Genomic DNA, 10,495 nt, shown 5'->3' on the forward strand with positions numbered 1-10,495 from the left:
CCTTAATGAATTCATACTGGCTTTGCTTAATTATCCTGCACTTGTCCAAGTAACTATTGATTTTGTCCCTACCTATAGTTTTCTGAAGTTCCCTTACCGCTGAAGTCAAACTGACTGATCTGTAGTTGCAGCCTTTATCCTTGCACCCTTTTTTGAACAAGGGTGAAACATTCCCAATTCTTCAGTCCTCTGGCACAACCCCTGTGTCTAAGTAAGACTGGAAGATTATAACAAGTGCCTCTGCAATTTCCACTCTCTTCCTTCAGTACCCTTGGATGCATCTCATCCGGTTCTGGTACCTTATCTATTTTAAGTAAAAATAGCCTTTCTAACACCTCCTCCTTCTCAATTGTGAGTTCTTCTCGTGTACCAGTTACCTACTCTCTCACCTCGGTTAGCACCTTCTTCCTTTGTAAAGACAAATGCAAAGTAACCATTTAATACCTCCGCTATTTCTCCTGCCTCCACATGCAAGTCCCCTTTTTAATCCCTAATCAGCCCTACCCTTTTTTTAACCACCTTTTTATTATTTATATGCTTATTGAAGACCTTGGGATTCCCTTTTATGTTAGCTGCCAGTCTCTTTTCATGCCCTCTCCTTGCTTTTCTCATTTGTTTTTTCACTTCTGCTCTAGTACTTATGTATTCAGCCTGATTCTCCATTGTATTTTCTACCTGACATCTGCCGTACATGCACTTCTTCCTTTTCATCTTCACCTCTGTCTCTCTCTCTTAATCCAGGGTGCTATGGATTTATTTGTCCTATTTCCCTTTCAAGGGAATATACCTTGACTTTGTCTGCAATGCTGTTTCTTTGAAGGTAGCCCATTGTTCAGCCACCGTCTTTTCTGCCAAAATTAGATTCCAACTTACTCAACTCGGATGCATTCTCATCCCACTGAAGTTGGCTTTCCCGCAATTAATTATCCATGCCCTGGATTGTTTCTTGTCCTTTTCCATGGGCCAACCTAAACCTTATGATACAATGGTCAATGTCCTCAAAATGCTCTCCCACTGATGTTTGATCCACTTGAGCCAACTCATTCCCCAAAACCAAGTTCCAACAGTGCCTGACATCTTGCTGGACCTGGAAATGTACTGCTGCAGAAAATTACCTTGAATGCATTCCGAGAACTCTCGCCCATCTTGTCCCTTTGCAATATTCCTATCCCAGCCTATATTTGGATAATCGAAGTCCCCCATTGTAATTACTCTATAATTCTTGCACCTCCCTGTAATTTCTTTGCAAATTTGTTTGTACATCCCTTCCACTAGTTGGTTGTCTATATACTACACCGATCAATGTTATTGCACCTTTTTCATTCCTTACTTCTAGCCAGAGAAATTCCGTCCTTGACTCCTCTGGAAATCCCTCTCTCCAGTGCTGTAATTCCATCTTTAATCAATACTGCCATTCCCCCAAGGTTTTATGTGGTGCTACCACTGTGCTAAATGGGATTGATTCAGGACAGATTTAGCAGCTCAAAACTGGGCATCTATGAGGTGCTGTTGGCCATCAGGTCCAATAGAATTGTATTCCATCACCATCTAACTTTGTGGGCCAGCATATTCTTCACTCTATCATTACCTTCAAACCAAGGGACCAACCCTGGTTTAGTGAGGAATGTAGGAAAAAAATGACAGGAGCACCAGCTGTACCCAAAAATGAGGTGCCAACCAAGTGAAGTTACAACACAGGGCTACATGCCTGCTAAACAATGGAAGCTGCATGTTATAGATAGAGCTAAGTGATCCATGATCAACAGACCAGATCAAAGTTCTCCAATCCTGCCACTTCTTGTTTAGGATAGTGGTGGGGAATTTAAACAACTAACCAGACAGGAGGCTCCACAAACATCCTCATCCTCAATGAAGACAGGGTCCAGAACAATTGCATAAGATAAAGCTGAAATATTTGCAACCATATTCAGCCAGAAGTGCAGAGTGGATGATCCATTTCAGCTTCCTCTTGAGGTCTCCACAATCACAGGAATCAGTCTTCAACCAACTTGATCCATTCCATGTGCTATTAGTGGGGACCAATTAGTTCAATTGGCTAAACTGTGATGCAGAATGACACCTACAGCATGGGTTCAATCCCTTTACTGGCTGTGATAGTTCATGGAAGCCTGCCTCCTTGCCTTACCCCAAGCTTGGTGTGAAGTGATGCTCCTCAACCTATGTAACCACTTGTCTCTCTCATGGGTTATGGCTCATTACCTTGCCACGTGATATCAAGAAATAACTGAGTGCACTGGATATGGCAAAGGCTATGGGCCCCAACAATATCTCAGTTGTAGTAGTACTGAGGACTTGTGCTCCAACTATCACTCATGCAGTATTGAAACATAAGCCTAAAGAATGGGGCTTGAACTCACAACCTTTTAAACTGAGGTTGACATCCCTGCAATGTCCTGCTTTCTTTGTATATTTATACAACAAAAGGGTTCAATAAAGAGCTTTGTGTTAGACTGGAAATATGAATTTATGGTGGAGAGCCTTAAGAACCACTTTCTTTATAAAACTAGTCCTTAAGGGCTGTGTTTTATGAGTTTAATGTAGTTTAGGAGTTTCTCTGGCAGTGAATCACCAGTGATTCAGTTTGGTGCTATGAAGTTATCCTCATTCTTTAGGGCATCAAAATTGTAACCAGTTTTTGCAGAACAGAGTTAAAAAAGGCATGTGCTCAGTTATCAGCTCAGATTAGTCTGTCAGAAGAATAACAATGTCAGTGCCAACACTTTCCTCCTCCTCACATGAGTTACCCACACTCAGGGGTTTAAAGCAGTAGTTACTCCGATTACATTACTGGCAATCTATCAATTACATTCAGGCAGTTTAAAAGAAAAACAAAAGGATATTGGTGAACAATGAATTGGATTTTTCCCGTCTTATTACTTCATGAGAAATTGCGGTACAATACCATCACTTCCACGGAAAAATCATAATGCATTAATAATTTGTGTATCAAGTTCCCTGTCAAACCTGTCACTCCATAAGTAACAAGGGAGGGAAAAACCAAATGAGTGAGGGATGTCTACATTACGTCCTTCTGTCTAGTGCAAACATACCAATCGTACACCAACGATTAATAGAACAATAATGTGGGTTCTTTATTTGAAGATAAGACTAAAAACATATAATGGTAACTGGGAGGCTTTGTAAAACACGCCTGGTCTGTAGGACTGTGGCTCTGTTCTGTCTGCAGCAGGCTTGTCCAACCTTTTCGCTTGAGGGGGGTGGGGCCACATTTCCATTTTTTACTCACTCAAGGGGCCGATGAACCAATTTCGGAAAGATAAGGTTTGGCACAACATTAAACTGAATTTCAAAAAGAAGTTGAGGTATTAATAAAATGAAAAAATTGCTAAGCAACAATCAAGCAATACCATATAGCAACAAGTTGTTAAAAAAAGAGTAATTAATAAAAATGACCAGAGTGTGAGAGGATCAGAATGTGTGTGCCAGGCTTGCTCCCAGTCTGAGGGTGCTCACCCACTCACCCTTACCCACTGTGGGTATGTGTTGGTGGTGAGAGTGAGTGAGAAACCTGAGACTGGGAGTAAGGTAGGTACACACTCACTCAATCCCTCACTCTGTCACTCCCTCACGCACGCACACACACACACACACACACACACACTCACTCTCTCACTCCCACACACACTCATACTCAAACACACACACATATTCAATCTCCCACATACACACACAAACACACTCAATCTCTCACACACACACCAGTTAGCCTCTTCCCCACCCCACCTCTTTCGAAGCCTGACTCCGTGGCGTTGCAGCCCCAGGCCTCGTAGGCAGTCTTTCCTCCCCTGTGCCCTGAACTCTCATTCCCTCAGGTCCTCAGAACTCAGGCCTTGGAGGTCTGGTTCCCCACCCCTCACCCCACCCCAGGCCCTGGCACTATGTTCCCACCTGGGCCCTGGTGTTCTTGTTTCCCCCTCCCTGGGCCCCGGCACTCTTGTACCCCCCCAGAGCCCAGGCCCAGGCACTCTGCCCCCACCGAACCTTGGCACTCTTGTCTCTCTCCCCCCCCCCCCCCCCCCCCCCCCCCGGGCCCTAGCCTCTTGTTCTGCCCTCGCGCTCCCCCCCAGATCTGGCACTCTCGTCCCTCATCCACCCCCCTCCCCCCCCACCAACTTCCTGAATTCTCGTCCTTCCTCTGGGCCTCGGCACTCTGGCCACCATCCCCCTTGGGCTTTGGCAGTCTCATCCCCCCAGTGCCCCAGGACTCTGGATCCCCCTGTATGAAAACATCTTTTGCCCCAGCAAACCACCGCTGGTGTTCGCTGCTCCTCCAACCACAGAGTCTTTCTCTTCCACTTTTGCTGCTGATAGGCTCTCTGGTGATTGGAGCAGCAGCTCCTTGCAAAATCTTCCATTCTACTTACATACTGGCATTTTGAAAACTGGCACCAGGAGCCACATCGAATGGCTTCGGGGGCTACAATCTGGTCCAGGGCTGCTGATTGGACAAGCCTGGTCTACAGTGTACATGGATTTATACATTACATCCTGTCTTATGCTGGATAGTGGTGGACAGCAGTTTCAGATACACCCCTTAAAGATACACCACAACATCTTAGACCTACTAGTGTATGTAGAGTAAAGGGTAAACATCAGAAGCACATGATACTGATGTATTGATGATGTAACTTGACATGATTGAGTAACAAAGATTCAGAGGGAGAAGTTCCAACCTTGTGTAGCGTTCCCAACCGGTAAGTAATTGCTGTAAATAGAGAGTAATAGTTTTAACAAACTTTCTTTGGGAGAATAGAGAAGCCCCCAAACACATGACAAAAGAATGTAAAAATATTCAAAATTTCCTCATCAACAGGGGGATGTGGAAGCTTTGTGGCTCAATTTATTTGCCGTTTTCAGTGCATCATGGAACACCATTGTTATGAGTAGGTTTATGAGCAATGAAAATTGGGTGCAAGTTGCTTCTGCTTGTTGAGGGTCATTAAAATCCTCCCCCTGTGCTTGCCCACACGAGTTGCCCACCAAGTCTCCATTGACCTAATTTGCAAATGTCAATGAAGGTCAATGACGTAGGAGCTGTACGTTTCCTGGGTTTGTACTGCTAATGCACTCTGGGTCAGTTTGAATGAGATTTATGAGGGACAGCATTGGTCAGGATCACCTGATCAAGGTAAAAGTGAGAGGTTTGTGAACATTAAGGCTCTGATGTCAACTGAAACGAGTTTTGGTGAGCAGGGCGGGCAGTGGGAGAAGTTTTGGCCAAGGAAATCTGAAAGCCTGTCCTTCCCTGTGTGCTATGGAGCCCGACACCTCAGTATGCGCCATTTCATCAAGCAGGCTTTGCACCCAGAAACCAGGCTGGTTGACAGGCTTGGCTCCCTAACATGGGGGGAATGCTCTGGAGGAGGCCACAGCCCAGCAGTAGGTAAGGAGCCTGAAACTGGGTTAGTCAAAGCATGAGAAGGTGGGTCCAAATCTTTGGTCGCCAGTCCCTGGTTGGCGGGGGTGGGGGAGGCGGTGTTCTGATTCAGGAAGTGGGTCTGATGGGTAGAATGGGGGAGAGGGGGTCTGATTGCAGGTGGGAATGCCCATCTTACTGGGGTGTTTATTTAGGTCCAGTGGGATGAGCTCCAATGGTGAGCAGGGAAGAAGGTAATTTAGTGGGCTGCTGGGAAGCACCCCTCCTCCTCTTGACCCACAAACCGTGCCGGAAAGGCGTTTACCTTTTTAATAAGCTGTCCTTGCCTCCTTTTTAGGTCCAGTTACCCCAGTCAGGATTGAACCTGAAAGATATGTTAAACATGAGGCACACAGCCTCATTATAATATTCAAATAGTCAACTCACCTCCTGGGAGCAGTTTGGTTGGCTGCCCCTGTTCCGCTTCCATTAAAACCAGAGATGAGTGGGTTAGAGGCAGGTTTGGGTCAGCTTTGAGATTTGTTTTCACAATTTTAACATTCTGGATAATTTAAACACTGAATTCTGCAGCTTAGAAATGTGCCTTGAACCTTTTTTGCTTTTTGGATCTTCCTCTACAAATACATATACTTGCTTCACGGGATCAGTCCACCAGAAGATTTTCTGCCATCTGACACCTCTCCCTCTCAACTGATGGTCGGGGCATCTTAGGAACAGGTTTGGCTTTTTCATATGGGATCTTTGTCACTTCAGTCAGCGGGCATCCATTCATCAGGTCACTGATACCCTTCACATGTGATGAGACCAATTGGAATTGCTGCAAGGCAGCAGAAAAATAGGGTCAGTTTGATGGGATTTTTGGCTTGCCCAATGTTCCAGAGTGCAACTGGGGCACCCAATGTGCACTGAGGGCTGTCACTGACTCACCGATGTGAACAGAGAGGAATTCCACTTACTTGATGTCAGAAATCGGATGATCTTGCCTGCCAGTACATGAGTGCAGGAAATTGGCATAAAGCCTTCATCATTCAGTCTCCATTGACTACTTCAAGGAAGAAAATCAAACAAATGGATGGCAGGCATACAACCCATATCCCCTTGCTAGTGACTCCAATCAAAGCAGCCAAACAGCAGCTGAAGAGAGGTACAATGGGTTACATGCGGCTACTAGATGTTTTTTGTTCTGTGGACAGGTTGGAGGGGATCTGCAGTCTGTTCCACTTTTGGTGTCCAGTGTAGTTATAACCTGCTTTTAAAACTTTTGAGGATGGGCTGCACTTTGACATGAATGACAAGGAAGGCTTTCTCTGGTGTGGATCCAGATGGATAAGTCCATCAAGATAGCCTACACTCTGAGTTTCTTGAGCCCATAAACTTCTGAATCAGAGGTGAGTTCTTCCCCTGAGACAATATGGTGGATTAATACAGCTATCAGGTCCTGAAAGCCTGGAGACACAACACTTGCTATGGTCTGGAAGCAGGAATACATGCTACACTCCACTCTGTTGCCTATTGCCTGCAGAGCTGCAGTCCATGGAGGTGGAGAAATTGACAACTCCTACTCATCACCATCTTCATTTTTCTCCTCCTGTGATCCCTATTGCTGTGGTGGATCTGCAGAAAGGAGGAGCAAAGAATGGGTGAGCATTACCCATTTTGGGTTAAGGAGAGGTAGAAAGAGGGTGGAAGGTCATGGCTGCATGGTGCTTCACAGGGATGCCTGCCTGGCAGTGTGGATGTGCATTCACTAACCCGGTTAGATGCTGGGGCCTCACCGTTTCACAATCAGTGCCTAGTCGTGTCCACTAACTTCATGGCTGTCACTTTGAAGGAGGTGAGGAATTTAAAGGTGGGGTGTATCCACTGGTGGGCTGTCTTTGATGAGCCTCACGTCTCAGATTTTCGCAAAAGAATATAGAGTAAATGAGAGCGAGGCTAGTGGTGAGGAGTCTGCACAAGTGTCTTGGGAGAGCTAAAGTAAGAGATACGGGGTATAAGGTTCTTCAAGTAGATGAAGGGGATTTTGAAATGTACGTTTTAGTGATTGCTATTAGAAAGAAAGGAAAACTTGCATTTTCACAGCACATTTCACAACTGCATGATGTCCCAAAGCACTTAACAAGCAATGAAATGCTTTTAAAATATAGGAGGAATTTTAACCAAAGGAAATTGGGTGGTTTGGGTTGAATGGGGAGAGTTAAAATCTTAAAAATCAGAATCCTGACCCAAATCCACTGCCAACTGACCAACTTCCACTTTTACTAAGGCAAGAAGGTGGGAAGGTGACAAACCTGTTCAAAGAAGGCAGGTTGGCACTTTAAATGTGACAATGAGACTGTGAGCCTCATCATTATTCTATTTTTCAACTTTAATTGCAGTCAGCCAGGTTTCCTGAGCCTCAGAAAACATGCTACATCCAGGCAACAAGGGCTTGTGGGATCCAGGAGGTGAACGCCTTTAAACCTACCTGCTAGATCTAGTATGCCTGCCTGGGCAACTCCCAGGATCAGGCAACTCCTGGGATCAGGCAACCCCCACCACACCTCACCCCACCCCATCCCACCCCACCCCACCCCACCCCACCCCACAACCTTCCCCATAAGGTCTGTGAGGAACCTATTTTTTGGAAAATTGGAAGGGCACTGAATTTTGGACGCTTTCCCTCTGGAGTTGTTTTTAAAAGTCTATGAGTTTAATTTTGGGCTGTGAATATGCCATTTTTTTTCCAGAAGCCACAGGTCAAAGGCTAGATGTCCAGCAGGGGCACCTGGTGAGAGAAGAGTTACTTTGTTTACCTGAGTTATAGAAGAACTGCTGTTGCTGGGATAGAGACTCTTGCTGATTGCTTGAAAACACCTGGCCTGGGAGAAGTATTCTGTGAACATTTTATTCTTTTTGATCTCAGAGTCAGAGAGTTTGTGTGTTTGTGTTTGCCTTGAAAGCAGGCTGCAGAAGGACGACTCTCTCTCTCGCTCACTCTCCCCCCTCTTCTCCCCCCTTTATGTTACCTGAAGTCCAGAGTGAATTAACCTTCTGTCAGAAACTTCTCATCAGAATAACTCATCTATATTTTTGAAAGGCTGCAAAGTTGTGATAAGCGAGAGTCATCAAAACAGTGTTTTACCAAAGATCCATCTGAAAGGACTTCCAGATCTACTGTGACCAGAATTTTGTTAGATCAACAGTTTCAAGACCTTTTTGAACTTTATCCTTTTTAAAAACATTCCCATACTCCAACCTCTGCAGAGACCGTGTTTGTTTTGTCCTGTTTTATGTTTGGGTGTGAGTGTAAGGGTGTTGGAATATCTGTTTTGTAAAACAAGGGGAAAATCGTTACACTTACAAATTACAAATTGTGTGTTAACTAGTTTTGCAACTTGTTTTGAAAAAGAAGTTTGTTTTATTATAAATCAATTGTTTTGTGTTTTTGAAAGAAACCTGGTTAAAGTCTTTTTAGGCTGGGTATAGTAGTATTAAAGGTAAACAAATGGCCATTTTGGTGAGTGAATTAAATATTTAAACTATTGTTGCGACCTCTGGAGAAGTGAGGCTAGAATTAATTGTGCACTCCTCCCTTCACGGTCCTTAACAGGTCTCTGGACTTACCCATCCTTTCAGGCCTCCAGTCTCTCCAACCATACCTCTCCAACCCCACTAATGTTGCCATTCCCCTTCCTCCTGCAGGCCTCTGATCTCCTTCCAGATCTCTGACCTCCCCACAGTTCTCTGATCTTCTCCAAGATCTCTGACCTCCCTCTAGATCTCTGGTCTCTTCCTAAGACTAATGACCTACCCCTGCCTCACCCAGCCTTTGACCTATTACCCCCACCACCTCCACCCCACCCTGACATCCCACTTCAAGACCCCCCCACCTCCTCACCCCTTCAGGACCCCAGATTGGCAGCTCACCTGAGACACCCCGACCTGCTGAGATTGCCTCCCCCCACCTGATAGTGTTCTTTATCCCTGCTCCCGATTGACCTCCACTGGCAAAACTTCCCTCTCTCTGCATCATGGGCCTACCCTCTATTCTTTACTGAACTGTTGCACATCTGATTGGAGACCAGGCCTGTCAGTCATACTGGCTTCAGGCTGGGAAACCGATTGCTGGCGTCAGGTTCATGCTATTCCTCAGCTTGAGGGGGAATCCTGACTTGCGAGTTTCCTGTGCTTTACCTACATTCCTGCTCCCTACAGGTCAGGTGTGTTAAAATCCAGGCTAGAGTAACTGTCATAATGCTGGGAAGTTGTACATGGCTCAACATGCTGTGTGACAAAGCTGTTTTTTAACACCACAGAGATATTAAATAACCTTAAATTCAAAGTGATTCGCTCTGAAATTCTGCACCTCAAAGGGCTGTGGATGCTCAGTCGAAGAGTAGATTGAAGAATGAGATGGATAGATTTTTGGGGACAAAGAGATTCAGAGGACATGGAGATAGGGCAGGAAAGTAGAGTTGATGTAGAGGGTCAGCTACGATCTTATTGAATGACGAAGCAGGATTGAGGGGTCTTATGGCCTAATCCTGTTTCTATTTCTTATGTCTTTTATGTTCTTAAGTATTCTTATTCTCAGCCTGCAGGCCATTCTAACATTGTCAGAAACCCCCCGGGGTCAGCAGGCAGGCAGGCTGTTCTGTCCTGCCCCAATTTCCCAGCATAGGGCTCAGCCTAATCATGGTCTGACCGATCAATAGACGGCACAGCTCAGCTTGGAAATGTGCAGTCCACTTTATGTGGGGAAGATAGGCCAGGAAATTCACCTCAATAACACCCTGCCTTTGTCTTTTGTTTAATATGCATGACCTTTGTATTTTTCATAAGTTTTAAAGATCTTCTTTATGCAATTGAAATTACAAGTGACTCAATGAATTCTTCAACAATTGTATTATTCAATGTTCTAATGTGGAATGCTCAAAAATAAATTTGTTCTCAAAAGTGTTTTGTTCTCTGTTGAATACTGTATAGAACAATAGTGAGGAGAGTGCTGCACTTAATTATTTGCATACGTTGGCAGACATTGGTTGCAATGAGAAAACTGGGTATTGAAAAGATGCTTTTGGCAATTGTCAGAGA

General features: G+C 44.9%; 1 long non-coding RNA gene across 1 annotated transcript in view; it reads left to right on the forward strand.

The window, feature by feature from the left end:
• Window positions 1–10,060, forward strand: part of LOC144692270 (uncharacterized) — a 61,451-nt gene extending 51,391 nt beyond the window's left edge. Inside the window, exon 5 of the long non-coding RNA XR_013579294.1 lies at window positions 8,149–10,060. This is a non-coding gene — a long non-coding RNA (uncharacterized LOC144692270). The remainder of the gene's footprint in view (window positions 1–8,148) is intronic.
• The last annotated feature ends 435 nt before the right edge of the window (window positions 10,061–10,495 follow it).

The sequence above is a fragment of the Cetorhinus maximus genome, chromosome 17 (genome assembly GCF_964194155.1).
Source record: "Cetorhinus maximus chromosome 17, sCetMax3.hap1.1, whole genome shotgun sequence".
In the NCBI taxonomy this organism is placed as follows: Eukaryota; Metazoa; Chordata; class Chondrichthyes; order Lamniformes; family Cetorhinidae; genus Cetorhinus; species Cetorhinus maximus.